A 19,006-nucleotide genomic window follows, 5' to 3' on the forward strand; every position below is an offset into this window, starting at 1 on the left:
ATCCTTTTCAGTGGTTTATGACAAACAGCTGTGCCAAGGGCATGAGGCACCCTTCTGCCTGCTTTACGATTGCTCTCCTCCTGAAACCTCTGGAACTTCGTGCCTTATTTGGAGAATGGACAAGAGGGCCTCCGTGGTACTCTGCTGTGCACAGCAGCTTTTTTGCTTTCCAGTTGCTGAGCTTGCTGATGTTGCAATTTCTTCTGTCACACCAAAATCTGCTGCAGTTTATCTCTACATCTGACTTACTACCTGTTTCCTAGTTGTGGCTTAAACCATCTCAGAGACACAAAGGAGAGAATAAGCAGAAGGAAAAGAAGGAAACTTAAAGCAGAAAAGTGGCTCAGTTTATATTAAAAAGAACCATCGGGAAGGGTTCTCGTGTTTTTCCCTTCTAGCTAACAATACTGCCATCTTCACCACCATGGAATAAGGCAGCAAGAGAAGAGTTTGAAGAGTCTGTGAAAGGAAGAAAGGTAGGTGATTACTTATTTATTTTCATATATGTGTATTTACATCTCCATCTGTGTACTTGACAATGTACAAAGTAATACAAATTCAGGAGACAAATTCTCCTAGGTGAGGTGGCTGCTTTGTATCACGCTGCTAGTGAGATCTGGCCTTAACCAACTCTGAGAAGGTAACCACAAGAGGCACACAGCCCCTACAGAGACTCAATACTCCTTTTACTGACAGCATGGGGAAAACATTGTGATCAAGAGGCTCCTAATAAGGCGGGGGATTTGTATAGCTTGCTACAAATTAGAGCAGCCTTCAAGTTGTGCTATCATAATCAGAGGGAGTAGCCTATGTAGAGCAGCACGAGGAGTAGGGGAGTGCAAAGGTGAGCTTTAAGCTATGTTTACCTCCCTCCCTCTGATTGGTACTTTATAATTTGGTGCAAAAAAAAAAAAAAGAGCTGCAGTGTTCCTTCCTGGCAGGATTTAGCAATATGAGTTAAGATATGATAAGGAATGATTGCACCTCTGGAAGGGAAGAAGGAGTAGTACAAGGGTTAGAGCACAAAGATATACCGTTGCTTTGGTTAATTATTGTGAGTGTCTGGAGGGGTCTATACCTTCCTATTTTATTTTTTAATATTGTTCATAGGCCTCATGATAGACATGTGCTTTGAACTGAAAGTGGAGCCAAGGCAACACACTTCAGGAAGGAGGTTCCATGCATAAGGAGGCTCTTGGAAGAAGCTATAAAAACACACATTGGAGAATGAAGCAAAAGGCCAGGGCTGTTGTGTGGCTTGGATAGCAGGAATGATGAAAAGATTGGATGTGTAACAAGGTGACTTGCCTTTGGCCTAGGAGGCCTGGTGCTAAGCCCAACCCTGATTAATTACCCCACCTCTCAGGAATCAGGTTCTTCCTGTAAAAATGGAACCAGGTTTAAATGCTGACAGAGTCTGTGGGGAGGGAAAAAGCTGTAGGAAATAGACAGGATCAACAAAGCTCCATCAGGGGAATAACAGAGCAGGACAGCCATCTTCAGCATATGGAGGAAAGCTATCCAGGAAGGAAGGCCTTGGAGGGACCTTGCGTAACCAGGGAAGAGAGTGGGAGACCCAGAGGCAAGGTAGGGGAAGTAGCTCAAGGAAAACTTCAATATGGATAAAGGGTCTGACCTAGCTGGACAGTACAGGGCCCTAAGCTTGGAACCTAATTGTGATACAATTTTGTTTTCTGCAATCTAGGAAGGCATTTAAAAATAGGAAGGCATTTTAAAAAGGCTCAAGAGGAAATCCTGGCAATTACAGACCAGTAAGTCTAACTTCAGTACCGGACAAATAAGTTGAAACTGTAGTAAAGAATAAAATTGTCAGACACCTGGATGAACATAATTTGTTGGACAAAAGTCAACATGGTTTCTGTAAAGGGAAATCATGTCTTACTAATCTATTAGGGTATGTCTACACTACAAAGTTAATTCGAACTAACGGACGTTAGTTCGAATTAACTTTCATAGGTGCTACACTAGCGCTTCGCTAGTTCGAACTTAATTTGAACTAACGGAGCGCTTTGTTCGAACTAGGTAAACCTCATTTTACGACTAAGCCTAGTTCGAACTTACTAGTTCGAATTAAGGGCTGTGTAGCCCCTTAATTCGAACTAGTGGGAGGCTAGCCCTCCCCAGCTTTCCCTGGTGGCCACTCTGGGCACCACCAGGGAAACTCTATTGCCCCCCTCCCGGCCCCGGGCCCCTTAAAGGGGCACGTACTGGCTACGGTGCCCGTGCCAGGTGCAAGCCTGCCAGCACCCAGCCAGCAGACCCTGCACCTGGCACGCCATGAGGGGAATAGAGAAGATGGGAGAGGGGAGGGCAACTAAAATGATCAGGGGTTTGGAACAGGTCCCATATGAAGAGAGGCTAAAGAGACTGGGACTTTTCAGCTTAGAGAAGAGGAGACTAAGGGGGGATATGATAGAGATATATAAAATCATGAGTGGTGTGGAGAGGGAGAATAAAGAAAAGTTATTTATTAGTTCCCATAATAGAAGAACTAGAATCATAGAATAATAGGACTGGAAGGGACCTCGAGAGGTCATCGAGTCCAGCCCCCCGCCCTCAAGGCAGGACCAAGCTCCGTCTACACCATCCCTGACAGATGTCTATCTAACCTGTTCTTAAATATCTCCAGACAGGGAGATTCCACCACCTCCCTTGGCAATTTATTCCAATATTTGACCACCCTGACAGTTAGGAATTTTTTCCTAATGTCCAATCTAAACCTCCCCTGCTGCACTTTAAGCCCATTACTCCTTGTCCTATCCTCAGAAACCAAGAGGAACAAATTTTCTCCTTCCTCCTTGTGACACCCTTTTAGATATTTGAAAACCGCTATCATGTCCCCCCTTAATCTTCTTTTTTCCAAACTAAACAAACCCAGTTCATGAAGCCTGGCTTCATAGGTCATGTTCTCTAAACCTTTAATCATTCTTGTCGCTCTTCTCTGTACCCTTTCCAATTTCTCCACATCTTTCTTGAAATGTGGCGCCCAGAACTGGACACAGTACTCCAGCTGAGGCCTAACTAGTGCAGAGTAGAGCGGCAGAATGACTTCACGAGTTTTGCTTACAACACACCTGTTGATACAACCTAGAATCATATTTGCTTTTTTTACAACAGCATCACACTGTTGACTCATATTCAACTTGTGGTCCACTATGACCCCTAGATCCCTTTCCGCCATGCTCCTTCCTAGACAGTCGCTTCCCATCTTGTATGTATGGAACTGATTGTTCCTTCCTAAGACACCAAATGAAGTTAATGGGTAGCAGGTTTAAAACTAATAAAAGAAAGTTATTCTTTACACAGCGCGTAGTCAACCTGTGGAACGCCTTGCTAGAGGAGGCTGTGAAGGCTAGAACTATAACAGAGTTTAAAGAGAAGCTAGATAATTTCATGGAGGTTAGGCCCATAAAAGGCTATTAGCCAGGGGGATAGAAATGGTGTCCCTGGCCTCTGTTTGTCAGAGGCTGGAGAAGGATGGCAGGAGACAAATCGCTTGATCATTGAGTTCGGTCCGCCCCCTCTGGGTCACCTGGTACTGGCCACTGTCGGCAGACAGGCTACTGGGCTAGATGGACCTTTGGTCTGACCCAGTACGGCCATTCTTATATTCTTATGTTTTTATGTTCTTATAATTTTATTTATAGAAATAGTATCTCAAAATGAATTAAATTTCAATCGAACCTTTCTCCGCTATTTCAAATTTATTTCGAACTAGCAGTTTGGCTTTGTAGATGCTAGGAAAGTTATTTTGAAATAACTTTGCTGTGTAGCCATACCCCCAGGGAGTCTGGATGTGCAGGGCCAGTCGGCAGCTAGACTTGTTCTCTGTGTGGTTGGCATAGAGTGGGTACAAGCAGCAGCAGGATCCGGGTGGGTGCAAAGGCGCAGGAGATTAGCCCGCACTGGCCCAGGGTGCGGCACGTGCCTTGTCTGTGCTGGGGGGAGGGCTTGCCCCACCGGGTGGGGTCGTGCTCTGCTCTCCGGCCGGGAGCCAAAGCCGGGGAGGGGGCTGGACGGCGGGGGAGGGGGCTCCCCAGGCGCTTCCCTTCTCCTCCCCTCCCCAGCTGCAGTCGGTGACGTTGCGGTTTCCTCCCTCTGGCGGAGCTCGGGCGTCCCGGCGGCGCCTGCACATCCCGCTGCCGCTCCGCGCCGCGCCCGGCCCCAGGCGCCTCGGTTCGCCCAGCCGCGGGCATGGCCCGGCCGACTCCATGAGCAGGGGGCGTCCGGAGCGGCTCCCCCGCCGGCTGCCGGGCGGGGCCGGGCTGAGGAGGAGACGCGGGGCGAGGTAAGGGGGGGGGGGCGGAGAAGGGAAACTTCTGCCCGGCTGCGCTGCGGGATCCCTCCCGCCCCTGCCCCCTGTGCCGGGATGGAGCAGCGGCGGGGAGGCGGCAGGACCGGCCCGGATGCACCGCGGGCTAATGCGGGGGGGGGCATGACGCCGCGGGTGCGGGCTGCCGAGCGGGGGGAGCGGATCGGCCCCGCTGCCGCGGGAGAGGGGCAGGGACCGGGGAGCCGCGCCAGGGGCTTTCGTGTGTCACCCGCGGCCGTGGGGGGCGGGGAGCGTCCGCCCAGGCTGGAGCAGCGCTGGCTTGGGACGTGTTACACTTCGCCGGGACACGTGTGTGGGCCCGCCCGAGTTGCATGTCTCTCCCCGCGTCCCTGTGCCGCCAGGCGTCCCGGCTCCCCTGCAGGGATCTGGCTGCCTCCGGAAATGTAAGGGGGGGGGACCCATCCAGAGAGAGGGCTGGGTCGATTGGTTTTCCATTTGCAAGAGATGCCCCAGGAATCACAGCGCCCGCTGACTCTGAGGCGGCTCCTCACCTTCGGGGAAGCAAGCCGGGAGAATCTGAGTGGAAGTGACATTTTCTGTTTAAATCACTGCGGAACAAACCTCTTGGGAAGCGATCCTGAGGGTCGGCGGCCTCCTTTCATTTGCAGTCAGTGACCCTGCTCACTTTTTTACGGCCATGTGTGAAACGGATGTTGGGACCTGCACCAATCTAAAGCACCAGCTCCTGCCTGCTCCCCTCACTGCCTCTGTAGGAAGCAGAAGCAGGGGTAGGGACACCCAGCTCTGTGGAGCCAGCACACAAGGGGGAGTCTGCTTGAAAGCCAGGTCCCCAGCATATGGGCTCCAGCCTGCCTCCCCCTCCCCATCCCCAACCCCCACTCTGCTGCCTCTCTAACAGAGGCAGTGGGACAGGCGGATCTGGTGGTCATGGGGAACCTTCTTAAAGCCAGCTCCTCCCCCGGCTCCGATACAGAGTAGGGATGTAATAACATAGTCAATTAACCAATAAGGAAAAGCTTATAGGTTAATGCCATAGACTACACACATTCCTCCTTCTCCCCGTCCTCTGGCTAGTACATTTTTTAGCAGGCTCAGCCCTGACTTGCAACCGGTCCTGGACCTACCCCTACTGCTGCTCCGTATTTAAAGTGTATTAGGAGCCAGGTGGGCAGAAAGCCTGGCTCAGTTCTGGCTCACGCCAGGTCTGGGACCTACCCCTGCTGTGGCTCTGCATTTAAAGTGCATTAGGAGTTAGGGGGACAGGCAACTGTGTTGAGTCCAGGAGCACAACTCCCCTGTCTCTCCCCAGACAGGGGCTGCTGCCACCCCACAGTGCTGCCTCTGTATTGGGGCAACAGCCAGTCTGCTAGGGGACCTGGTTTTGAAACTGCCTCCCCTCACAGACCAGCCTCTGCCTGGTACCGCACTCTGCTGCCTCTGATACAGGAGCAGCAGCGCAGTATCTGGGGGTTCCTTGGGAATGGTGCTGGAGTGCCCTGCCGGCCAGCCCTGCCCCCAGGTGCTATAGAATAGTTGACTAACTGATAAGAATTAATGAGATTACTCAACTATTCAATTAATCAGTATTTAACATCCCTAATACAGAGTTTATTTAGTTCATGAGATAAACCTTGGGTTATTGGTTTATCAGTTAATCCTGTAGTGGACTACAGGTTGACATCGCTAGTTTGGAGTGTGGGAGGAGGCTCGGGGATGAGGGCTGTGGCTCGGGGATGGGGTTGGGGATTAGGTGTTGGGGTGCAGAAGGGGGCTTGAGATTGGGAGAGCAGGAGTGGGCTTAGGTAGGAGACTGGGGTGGGAGGAGAGGGTGCAGGAGGACTCAGGGTTCAGGTGTGGGGTCTAGGAAAGAGCCAGTGTGGTGCAGCAAGCTCAAGGTTAGGAGTCTGAGAGGGAGTTGGGGACTTAGAGAGTGGGAAGGGGCTCAAAGTTAAGGTGTGGGGTCTGGGAGGGAATTAGGATGCGGGGGCTCATAGTTGGGGAGCAGGGTTTGGGAGGGAGTTAGGAACTTAAGATGCAGCAGGGAACTCAGGGCTGGGTTGGGGTGCAAAGTGCTTTTCTGGTGCAGCCTCCATTTGTTGGGGGGAACTGATGGCACCACAAGACCTGCACTGCCCCACGCTCACCTGCAGGCACCTTCCCTCCTCCCCCCTGCAATTTCTGGTCAATGGGAACTGCAGAGGTGAGGGTAGCACAGGGACACCTTCCCTGTGCTAGTGGCAACACAGCTGCAGCCATAAGCATGGAGCAGCCACCCCTCCCACCAGCAAGGGCTAGCTCAGAACACAGGGGCTTTAGTGGTTGTAGCCCTAGATATAAGGGGTTCCCCTAGACCAGGATTGTGGGCTGCAGCCGCTAAAGCCCATTTCTTAATCCTAACCTGCTGCTGGGATCAGAGGACACATCTCTTCCCTGGCCATAGCAGCTCCCTGCTATACCTGCTGCTGAGGTCAGAGGACACATCTCTTCCCTGGCCATAGCAGCTCCCTGCTATCCCTGCTTCTGGGGTCAAAGGATACATCTCTTCCCTGGTCATAGCAGCTCCCTGCTATCCCTGCTGCTGGGGCCACGGCTGGGGGAGAGATGCACTCCTCCAGTCTCTGCAAAGAGCTGTCACAGCCAGGAGAAAGGAGGACACACCAGCTACCTACATAGGAGCCCAGGGCCTCTGCATTGGATTTAGAGGGAACCCTGTTTGCGGTCCTTTAACAAATTTCAGCTGGAGGTGTGAGGCCCTTTGGAAATCTTAGACATACTCTGCAGATTGCCAGGTTTGAAAACCACTGGCCTAGTCTCAGTGCCACTCAAGACATTCAGCACCTCACAGAACTCAGCTGTACTAGAGATACATTGAATGACTATGTAGGGACAAGATGCTTCAAAATAGTAGAAAAACTTTAAACTTTGGGGTAAGGATGTTAAGAAGCAGGTATTTGACTAATCGTATACTCAATACAATTTGTATCGAGTAGTCAATAAGGGGGTCTCACTGTGGCTCTGCAATTTAAACATAGTAGGAGCCGGGCAAGCAGGCAACCCAGCTTCTACTACCCAGAGACCCACACCCCTCGCACTGAGTCCCTGACCTACCCTGCTGCGGCTATGCCTTTTAAATGTACTTAGAGCTTGCCCACCCCCAATACCGACTGCTGTATAAAGCTTATATTGCAGAACCCGCAGCACAGCTGGCTCTCCAGGAGCGGAACCAACAGCCATTGCATGCCAGGAGTGAACTCCTGGCCCCACTCCGGGGGAGCTAACTGCACTGTGGGTTCTGTAGTATAAGCTTTTGTGATGCTTAGTTAATATAATATTTGATAATTGTTTGGAGATCCTTGGATAGATATTGCTTCTTGAGTTTGAATTCACATACATTGCTTACTTACATGCATTTTTGTGAGCTAAGATTCTAGCACAAAGTAGCAAAAATAAGGAAATCTCAGGCTAATGCCTCTATATCTAAAAATTACTCTAAACAGCAAAACAGAGTTGTGTTAAAGGAATCATTTTTATTGGTGCAAAGCTAGTAGAGCTAAATAAAACTAAAAAAATTATAATGTCTGGCAGTCTTTGTATTATTCTTGCTATTATGTATGGAAGCTCTTGTCTCATTTCTGCCCGTATAGCTTGATATTTCTTTTAGTGAGATCACAATGCTTGGTATCACTTTATATTGTCACTGAAAGTATGACACTACAAATTGAAAATTTTGATATAATGCAAGATTTGTTAAAAGACAGAAGAATTTCTGAATCAAGAACCAGAGCTTAAAGTTTTATCTAAACTTTCATGGCACTTTACACTAGGGATGTAAAGGTTAACTAGTTACTCGGTAAGCATTCCCCTTACTGGCATGCTTGCTAGAGTAACCCCACAACCAGCGCCCACCCAGCTAGATCAGCTCCCCAGCGAGTGCCACAATGTGGCAGGCCTGGCTGGGATGGAGCAGCCCCCTGTCAAAGGATCCTAGTTACAGTAAAACTCTGATGGTCTGGCACTCCTGATGGTCCGGCACCATCAGGAACCCGGAAGTGTTCCGGGCAGCCGGACCATTAGAGCTGCTCTGTCCCAGGTGTCCCGATTCAGCTGCTGCTGAAACTGACCAGCGGCTGACTCCAGGAAGCCCGGGGCAGAGCAGCTCTGCTTCTGGCTTCCTGGAGTCAGCCGCTGGTCAGTATCAGCAGCGGCTGACTTGGGGACACCTGGGGCAGAGCAGCTGGGGTGCTGCCGGGTTGATCTCGCCGCACTGGACTAACCCAGCAGCACTCCAGCTGCTCTGCCCCAGGCATCCCCGATTCAGCCGCTGCTGGTCAGTTTCAGAAGCAGCTGAATCAGGGACGCCTGGGGCAGAGCCGGACTATCGGAAGGGGGGGCTATGAGGGGCCTGGGGTGGCATCCACCCCCACCCCACCCCAGACCCATCATAGCCCCCCCTTCCGATAGTCCGGCATATTTGATAATCTGGCACCCCCCTGGGTCCTAAAGGTGCCGGATTATTGTAAGTTTACTGTAATTGGTTAACACAGAAACAATACCTGTTGGGGCATACTATGACCACATCTGCAACATTGTGTTCAGTTCTGGGCTACTCGTTTATTGACAGGAAGGAGTTCAGAAAAGCTTCCCAATACTGAGATTTTTATGTTTGAGGGATGGTCTCCTAAGGGGAGAGGGGGAAACCCATCATGTGGGACACTTAATTAGACTGGACTAAGCACTAGGAATAATTTTGTTTCAATGGAGACAATCAAGTTAATTGCGTTGGTCTTTTTCACCTCTTACATCTATCTGTGTTTGGCTAACTTCTGTCCTGCTGTTTATATCCTCTCACCCATGCTTTGAAGGTCCCTCACCTGGAGTTAGTTGGGTTCAGGCTGTCAGCCATGGAGTGGTAGCATCCTCTACTCATGTTACCGGTCCTGATCTTTCAGTGAGGCTGGTTTATGCTAGATCCAAATCATTCCATCATCTGTTTGCTTCCCCATGCATACACAAGACAATATTTCATTTTTAGACTGTACGGTACTATCACTTCACACAGAATAACAGCTTTGGGCTCTGATCCTACAAACAGTTATGTATGTACTTTGCTTTGCATGGGTGAATAGTCATTGAGGTCAGTGAGACTATGCATGTGTGAAGGTAAGCAGGTGCTTAATTTAAACCAGTGGTTCTCAAACTAGGGAGCAAGCTTCCCAAGGGTGGCATGGAAATGTGTTAAGGGAGGTGTGAGCTGTGTGCTTTATTTTACTGAATTTAAACATTTAAAAAGTTGGGGCTGTCAGACTGTGGTGGCTAGGGCTAATGCAGAAGGGCCATACACACACCGGGAGGTGGGATAAAGAGGACAATTATAACCCTACAACTCAGGCTCAAGCTTTCCTTTCCCCCTACCAATGTTCCCTCTAATTTTTCCCCATCATTGTGCAGAATACATTTTCTTATGCACACTAAGGCATGTGCAGATGTACACCACCTATAGAATATCTGATGCTTGCTGTGGGCACTCCACAAATCGGGTGGGCACCCAAGTGCACAGCTTACACACACACACACACACACTCTCTCTCTCTCTCTCTCTCTATTTCTCTCTGTCTCTCTCTCTCTCAGAGTTAGTTGGGATCATGCTTTCAGCCGGGGGGTGATAGCAGCTGTGCAGAAGTAAGAGTGGCAATGGCCTTACTTCTATGCTTCTGCTGGTGCAGCACTGCCTTCAGAGCTGGACTTTTAGCCACTATCCACTGCTCTCCACTTTGCCTTCAGATTTGGGTGGTAGTATATGTACATGTGGTAGGGGGAAGGGCATAAATTACTACAGATATAAACAAGGAGGGCCCAATCAAATACACTAGAGAACCACTACTTTCGAGGGTAAGCTCTTTGGTGCCCTGTCTCTATTTTGTTATGTGTTTGAACTGTGCCTACCACGATAGGGTCCTAATCCATAACTGTGGCTTCTAGTTAATAAACAATGTGTGGCTATGTTTCCAGGATTACAGTTTTGGACATTATCAGGGCTTGAGAACATAATTAAATAATAATTTGGGGCCATCGTAACTGAAAGACAAAATAAGGTCTAGCATTTTCTTCTAATCTTAATTTCTCTGAAAAGATTTTACAAATAAAAATAGTTCTCCTGAACTACGCATCTGTCCCTTAATAAGTGACTTCATTTGTGTCTGAAAATAAAAAGTACTAATACTGTGTACTTCAGGACATTTTTCTCTCTGTCTGTAGTTTTGCATTTTTGATGATGACACAGACCGATGTTTCATTCAATGGATGCAAATGTTTGAACGAACAAGTCAGCACTAGTTAGGAATGAGAGCCTTTAGGAATAGCCTCTCTTACTCCATGGAGTATGGGATAAAAAGGACTGAAGGGAGTCAAGGATAAACAGTTATCACAAGTAGGAGATTACTTTCAGTGCTAAGAAAATATTAAATTAGAAAATAAAATCAGTGGAGATTCTGTTTTGGGTGTATCAACAACCTAAATCTTGTTTTGAAATTGACAAAACCTTGCAGTAATGTAATATAGTGTGATTTGCTGTTATTGTTTTGTATAAATGGTTATAAAATTAACAGATTATAAAATGTGAGAAAAGAAATGCAAGAAGCTTACATGCAGAGAAGATGGGCAGATTAAAAATTCCTAAAATAAAATACTTTTCAGCAGCTGTATTACAATTAGTACATTGGAAAAATTTTGCAACCCTTAGTTCTTACAGGGTGATATTTCTTGCAGGGCTGTATACTACTCTAAATAAATGCAGAGTTCAGTTCATAGCTTAAAGCTTTGTATACATTTAATTTTAATTGGCCAGTGAAATTGTTCAGTACAGTATTACATATATCAAGTACTAGCAGATTTACTTGGCATTGCTCAGGTCCGTAACTCAATTAATTTTTTAAATAAAAGGAAAATGTACATGCTTTATTGAAATGATTGCTTTTTTCAAAAATAGTTATTTTTATTATATTAATTTTAGTAATTTTTTAAAATGGGAATTCCATAAAATGTATTTTTTCTTCATTCCTATAAACTCTTATCATTCACTGTGTTTTCACAAAAAAGGGCTATATTCAACTTGATTTCCAAACTTTGTCTTTTAATTTTCAAACTTTAAGCATTGTTTTAGTTGTGCCAAAACAGAGCACTACTCCAAATTTCTGTTTGTTATATCTTTTCTGTAAAATGTACTAAGAAGCAATCCTATTCCAGGTTCATCCTATTTTTCTAGTTCACCTTGGTTCAGTCTTTCTCAACATTTGCTCAGTTATGTCAATTTTCAGGACTGTACTTGATTTGGGAATTCTGTCTCTTTTCTCATATACTCAGCTACTCATTTATGTTCCTAACTCAAACTGGACCATTTCCACAAAATATTTAGCCCGGAGTGTTTCTTTGTGTGTTTTTAAAATTTTGTTTGCGCACGCACACACACACACACGCACATACATGGGCTGCGATCCCTGCTCGCTGTGCTTGCTCTTACCAACCCCCCTCTCTGTGGCCATGCCAGCCTGGGTCCCTTCTCCTTCCCCTACCCCCACCAGCCTGGGCCCCTTCCCCTTCTCCCCCATGAGCCAGGGTCCCTTCTCCAGCCCCCGCCAGTCCAGGCCATTTCTCTCCCTCACCATCCTACTCCTCTTCCCCCTCTCCCCTCACCGAGCTGTGGCATTCACCAGGCCCAGCTCCAACCCCAGCACCCAGGGATGCCTGCCTGCCCCAGCACCCAGGGATACGCAGGGGTGCCTGCCTGCCCCATCTGGGGCGCAGTGAGACTCAGGTAGTACCATGTGCACACGGTGCTCCAGGGCACTGCAGTCTGCTGAGATGGGAAAAGCAGGTGGCTCAGGGGTGTTCTGGCAGCCGCAGTAAGTGCAGCCGCTGGGGTGGGGTGAGTCTCCGTGGGGACAGTCAGACTCCGGGCAGCTGGGCACCATGCTCCAGCTCCCCAAGAGCCTGATGGCAGGGGAGCCCCCAAGAGCCTGCTGCTGGCACAAAGCCCGGCTGGGAGCCCTGCTCCTAGCACCTGTCCCCAGGCTGCTGTCCCAAGCACCGTACCTTCCCCCGCCCCCCTCAGCTGCCATGGCTGAATGTGGGGTCTGCCAGCTACTGTGCCATGTTTCTTGGAGTTGAAAGCCCTGTGGGGTGGGGGTAGAGGAAGGGGAGTAGGGGCTTGGTTTAAAATAGCAATTCCAAGTGGCATGAGGAAGCAGCAAGGTCGCACTCAAGTGGGACTTGATGACACCACTCTGTCGTCCTGCAGGAAAAACTTTTGAGTGAAGCAATAGCCTATAGTGGGCCATGTTAGATATGTTGTGGATTAGGAAGCAGTGCTTTTGCACTCTTCCTTTTTGCCCTCCCAAGTTTGGTTACTGGTTTTGGATGGTTGAAATGAGGGGAGAAGAGGGAACGAAAGAGAAGAATTCTGGTGACTGTACTGGAACATCTGAATTTCGTGTCCAAGTGTCACATCCTAAGTTTTTTTTTTTTTAAGGAACACAAAATACTGTGTTTCTAGTGCTATTTGAACTGGTTAACTATTGTGAGTCTGGATAATTAGGTTATAATATGTATGGAATCAGATGATACTTTTCCTCGGCCCTCTCTCTATGTCATGTTTAATTTTACCATGGGATACATGCACATTTGTGGGGCTCCTACAAGGAATTAAGTCCCTAGAGTTCTCCTTACCTGTATTATTTAGTTCTTAAACTCTGTTGATGTCAGATCAAATGAGTTGGTTTCTCTTTCATGTTTAAATCTGTATTGCCAAAATTATTTAAACCAATATCAAATTATTTTTTCTTAATGAGACAGTAGTAGTCAGAGAGCTTCCTATGCAGGCCAAACAATTCTCCAGCCAATATGTGGAAGATTTACTACAGTTATTTCCATTATCATCAGTGCAACTAAACTGCAACCTGTACATACAGGAAGCTTTGCTTAGTTTTTGAAACCTGTGGTCCAAGTCCACTCTATCTGTGACCTAACTCACCACTACTTGGGAGGAGTAACTGTATTATTGGAAACTATTAGCACTTGTGCAAAAGGATGTCTATGCATGCCTTTTTAGTGGAACAAGAAACACAGTGCACCCAGTGTAAAAAAGCAGCTGTTTTTGATATTAGGTAATTTCCCACTAAAATTTGCTCAACTCTTTTATCTGGCTATGAGTGTGTGTTTTCAAGATTTGTATTCTGTATTTAAACTAGGTTTGTCGGGGGCAGGTGAGCAAAGCCCACAGGTAAGTGCTGAATGTGCGGGACTGGGAGATGGGTTGGAAATGGGGGGGACTACGGCCTATAATGGCAAGGAGAAAGGAGGGTCAGGGCACAACAGGGAGGCAAGATCAAATCAGTATCTTAGATGCCTATATACAAATGCGAGAAGTATGGGTAATAAGCAGGAAGAACTGGAATTGCTAACCAATAAATACAACTATGATATCATTGGTATTACAGTAACCTGGTGGGATGGGACGCATGATTGGAATGTTGGTATGGAAGGGTATGGCTTGCTCAGGAAGGACAGACAGGGAAAAAAGGGAGGAGGGGTGGCCTTGTATATTAAAAATGTACACACTTGGACTGAAGTGGAGATGAATGTAGGAGATAGCTGTGTAGAGAGTCTCTGGATTAAGCTAAAAGGGGTAAAAAACGAGGGTGATATCATGCTAGGAGTCTACTACAGGCCACCTAGCCAGGTGGAAGAGGTGGATGAGGCCTTTTTTAAACAATTAACAAAACTATCCAAAGCCCAAGATTTGGTGGTGATGGGGGACTTCAACTATCCAGACATATGTTGGGAAACTAACACAGCGAGGCACAGGCTATCCAATAAGTTTCTGGACTGCATTGGAGACAACTTTCTGTTTCAGAAGGTTGAAAAAGCTACCAGAGGAGAAGCTGTTCTGGATTTGGTTTTAACAAATAGGGAGGAACTAGTTGAGAACTTGAAAGTGGAAGACAGTATAGGGGACAGTGATCACGAAATAATAGAGTTCATGATCTTAAGGAAAGGTAGAAGGGAGACCAGCACAATTGAGGTAATGGATTTCAGGAAGGCAGATTTTGATAAGCTCAGAGAACTTGTAGGTAAGGTCCCATGGGAAGCAAGACTGAAGGGAAAAACAACTGAGGAGAGTTGGAAGTATTTCAAAGGGACGTTGTTAAGGGCCCAAAAGCAAACAATTCCGCTGTGTAGGAAAGATAGAAAATATGGCAAAAGACCAGCTTGGCTTAACAAGGAGATCTTGCACAATCTCAAAATAAAAAAGGAGTCTCATAAAAAATGGAAACTAGGACAAATAACAAAGGATGAATATAGGCAAGCAACACGGGAATGCAGGGGCAAGATTAGAAAGGCAAAGGCACAAAATGAGATCAAATTAGCTACAGGCATAAAGGGAAACAAGAAGACCTTTTATAAATACATTAAAAGCAAGAGGAAGACCAAGGACAGGGTAGGCCCACTGCTTAGTGAGGAGGGAGAAGCAGTAACAGGAAACTTGGAAATGGCGGAGATGCTCAATGACTTCTTTGTTTCGGTCTTCACCGAGAAGTCTGGAGGTGTGCCTAACGTAGTGAATACAAGCAGAGAGAGGGTAAGTTTAGAAGATAGGATACACAAAGAACAAGTTAAAAATCACTTAGGAAAGTTAGATGTCAGCAAGTCACCAGGTCCTGATGAAATGCATCCCAGGATACTCAAGGAGCTGATAGAGGAGGTATCTGAGCCTTTAGCTATGATCTTTGAAAAATCATGGCAGACAGGGGAGATTCCAGAAGACTGGAAAAGGGCAAATATTGTGCCCATCTATAAAAAGGGGAATAAGAACAACCCAGGAAACTATAGACCGGTCAGTTTAACGTCTGTCCCAGGGAAGATAATGGAGCAGGTAATTAAGGAAATCATATGCAAACACTTGGAAGATAATAAAGTGATAGGAAATAGCCAGCATGGGTTTGTGAAGAACAAGTCATGCCAAACTAATCTGATAGCTTTCTTTGATAAGATAACGAGCCTTGTGGATAAGGGAGAAGGCATTTGATACGGTCTCGCATGATATTCTTATTGATAAACTAGACAAATATAACTTAGATAGGGCCACGATAAGGTGGGTGCACAATTGGCTGGATAACCGTAGTCAGAGAGTGGTTGTTAACGGTTCTAAATCCTGCTGGAAAGGGATAACAAGTGGAGTTCCTCAAGGGTCTGTTTTGGGACCCATACTGTTCAATATCTTCATCAATGATGTAGATATTGGGATAGAGAGTACGCTTATTAAGTTTGCAGATGATACCAAACTGGGTGGGGTTGCGACTTCTTTGGAGGATAGGGACATAATTCAGAATGACCTTAGCAAGTTAGAGAAATGGTCGGAGGTAAACAGGATGAGGTTTAATAAAGAGAAATGCAAAGTGCTCCACTTAGGAAGGAACAATCAGTTCCATACATACAAGATGGGAAGCGACTGTCTAGGAAGGAGCGTGGCAGAAAGGGATCTAGGGGTCATAGTGGACCACAAGTTGAATATGAGTCAACAGTGTGATGCTGTTGCAAAAAAAGCAAATATGATTCTAGGTTGTATTAACAGGTGTGTTGTAAGCAAAACTCGTGAAGTCATTCTGCCACTCTATTCTGCACTAGTTAGGCCTCAGCTGGAGTACTGTGTCCAGTTCTGGGCGCCACATTTCAAGAAAGATGTGGAGAAATTGGAAAGGGTACAGAGAAGAGCGACAAGAATGATTAAAGGTTTAGAGAACATGACCTATGAAGCCAGGCTTCATGAACTGGGCTTGTTTAGTTTGGAAAAAAGAAGATTAAGGGGGGACATGATAGCGGCTTTCAAATATCTAAAAGGGTGTCACAAGGAGGAAGGAGAAAATTTGTTCCTCTTGGTTTCTGAGGACAGGACAAGGAGTAATGGGCTTAAAGTGCAGCAGGGGAGGTTTAGATTGGACATTAGGAAAAAATTCCTAACTGTCAGGGTGGTCAAATATTGGAATAAATTGCCAAGGGAGGTGGTGGAATCTCCCTCTCTGGAGATATTTAAGAACAGGTTAGATAGACATCTGTCAGGGATGGTGTAGATGGAGCTTGATCCTGCCTTGAGGGCGGGGGGCTGGACTCGATGACCTCTCGAGATCCCTTCCAGTCCTATGATTTTATGATTCTATGATTCTGATGTTGTTTAATTAGCTGATATTACCATTAGTTTAAGTTATTACATGGGAAGTATCATTGTGTAATTGAAGACAGGATTTGAGACATATTAACTTGAGTAATAGAAGCTATCTCTATGAATAAGGTATCAAGAAATTTTCTTTTATTACAGTTAAAGAACAGAATGACAAAAACAATATCCCTGAAACTCAGGAGCCACTTTTTAGAAGACAAGTTCTGTAGAACTTGACATTCTTCCTTATGACTTGAGAGCATCATTTAAAACTATAGTACTGTTTCAATTGTACCATAATGTACTGCTTCTTCTGAGCACTTAATGTCCATTAAATACATCTGTTCGTATAAGAAATGAGCTGATGGTGCTAGCAAGGTAGTCAGTAGCTGGTGCTAGCAAGGTAGTCAGTAGCTTTTGGACAGGTATGGCTTTATTCTGAGTTTGTGATGCCAGCCAAACTCCCATTGAAATTTAGTAACATTTTTGAACAGTCACAGTATATAATCCCAAAGGTAGTTCCATGACGCTCTAAATATTTTCTGTTTTTAAAGACAATGAGGTTTTTATTAGAAGGTCAGATTATTTAAAGGGTTTTACCATAAATGAGGTTACATTACAAGGCTCCCTACCTATACAGACCTTCCTTTCTCCCATCATGTAAGCTCAGTGCAAAAATTTTCTTTCTGACTAGAATAAAGCTTGCCTCTTATTTTTACTTTAAATGCTGTATCAAGCCAAACTTATTTGGAAGACTTGCAGTATGTATACAGCAATATTCAGCTCAATAAGGACCATCGATGTTATGACACATTTTGGCTACAGTTGTACGTCTGCCCACTAATTGTGATTCACTGGAAACTGCTCTTTCAGACTACTAATACATTGGTATATTAACCTTTTTCTTGCCCAGATAGGTTTATAGCACCTTTTCCCTTTTTTTATCCTTGAATATATCAGCCAGTGGTTTCCTACTAATTAGACAAAAAAATGATTTCCCAGAAATATTTAGTGGCTTCCTAAAGCTTAGCTTCTAAGTTGTATATGGTGACAGTGTGGTGTCACATTCTGAAGCATTAAGGCACCTCTCTTAATTTAAATAATAGTGTATAATAGGATCCCAGTTATTGACTAACCTGTATCCTACCCTTTCTGTCTAACAAACTGGCAAGATATCTTTGTATTGACTCTTACTATGGTTATCTGATAGTGTGAATTATCATTTATCTGAACAAATTTGGAATTGTCTCACCTGTTTAAATAATCAGGTTTCTTAACTCATTTGCAAAATAGTTTGATTTATTTCTGTAATGTTCAACATCTTAGAAAAACACACACATTAGAGAGCAAAACACAAACAATATAAATCAGTTGACTGTCCTTTTAAGGGTTATTCAGCATTATAGAAGTTAATTTTTAAAATAAATTAATTTTACTACAGTAATTTAATTTTACTTTATAAATTAATCCAATTGTGAATCTAAAACATACATGCATTTATTAATATAATTGTTACCATTTAAAGCCAGAGTCTATCCTTTGCTCTTACATAAATAGCACCCTGCATCTGAAGATAGGCAGATAAATAAGTAGATTAATTTAGCCTTTTAACAACCATGTAAGATGGGAGAGAGAAATATCCCCATTAGACAGATGGAGAAAATTGTAAAATATGTTGCCTCTTTCACCTAGAATGGTTCCAAAGTATATTTTAATTGAGTTCTTAAGTACAGAAGCTCCAATTTAGAAAAGCACATAGGCAAATGGTGGAGTCCATCCCTATTCATCAAATAGCGTTTCCAACTTTGTAATATTTTAAAAAATGTCACCCACCAGGAGTGTTAGAATCTCCCCTTCTCTGCCTCTTCTGCCACAACTCATCCCACCCTGCCTCTTCTCCCAAGGCCCTGCTCTGGCCTTGCCCCTTGCCTCTGAAGCCCCACCCCCCTATTTGCACGTCTTTCCCCCTCTTTCCCCCTCTCACTGCTTTTTCCCTTTCCCCACCCCGCATTGCCTGAGTCAGGACAGACTTGATTATGGAGCGGAGCCTGAGAGGTGTAGCCACCCAATTGTAGGAAGTGGCTCCGGTTGAGTAGAGGCTGGTGCTGATAATAACTAGGCACCTTCCCTGCCCTCAATAACTAGACTTTGGGTATCTGGTGAGTAGATCTGACTGGACACCATCTGGTCCTCCATTTGACTGGACTTTCCCATTGAAAACCAGACACCATTACCCATTTGCTTAAGTTGCATCAATTTCATTGAGAGTTAACTGCATTTCAGTGCTTTGCTGAACAAGGATGAATTTGGCTCATCATGGGCTTAAGTGCTTTGCAGAGTCGTAGCCAGACTGGTTAAATAGTTAGCCTGATGATGAAAGGTGGTCCCTGGCAAACACAGGAATGAAACTCAGATATTCTGTCTTCCTCTCCTTTTCGTTTTTCACAATAACATCTTTCTTTATCGTAACTTCTTCTCAGTTG

The 19,006-nt window shown here is 45.6% G+C and overlaps 1 protein-coding gene across 7 annotated transcripts in view; it reads left to right on the forward strand.

Annotated features, from left to right (window-relative positions):
* NT5DC1 (5'-nucleotidase domain containing 1) overlaps nt 1–19,006 on the forward strand; it is a 267,029-nt gene that overhangs the window by 211,750 nt on the left and 36,273 nt on the right. The window contains exon 1 of one of the 7 annotated variants that reach the window (XM_075924012.1): nt 24–476. The exons of 5 other annotated variants lie outside the window; for them this stretch is intronic. The gene's annotated coding sequence lies outside the window, so the exon portion shown is untranslated. Of the gene's footprint in view, nt 1–23; nt 477–4,018; nt 4,310–19,006 lie in introns of those variants that run through there. One more of the 7 variants, XM_075924011.1, reaches the window with a different exon arrangement.

This window comes from Pelodiscus sinensis, chromosome 3 (assembly GCF_049634645.1).
Source record: "Pelodiscus sinensis isolate JC-2024 chromosome 3, ASM4963464v1, whole genome shotgun sequence".
NCBI lineage: Eukaryota > Metazoa > Chordata > Testudines > Trionychidae > Pelodiscus > Pelodiscus sinensis.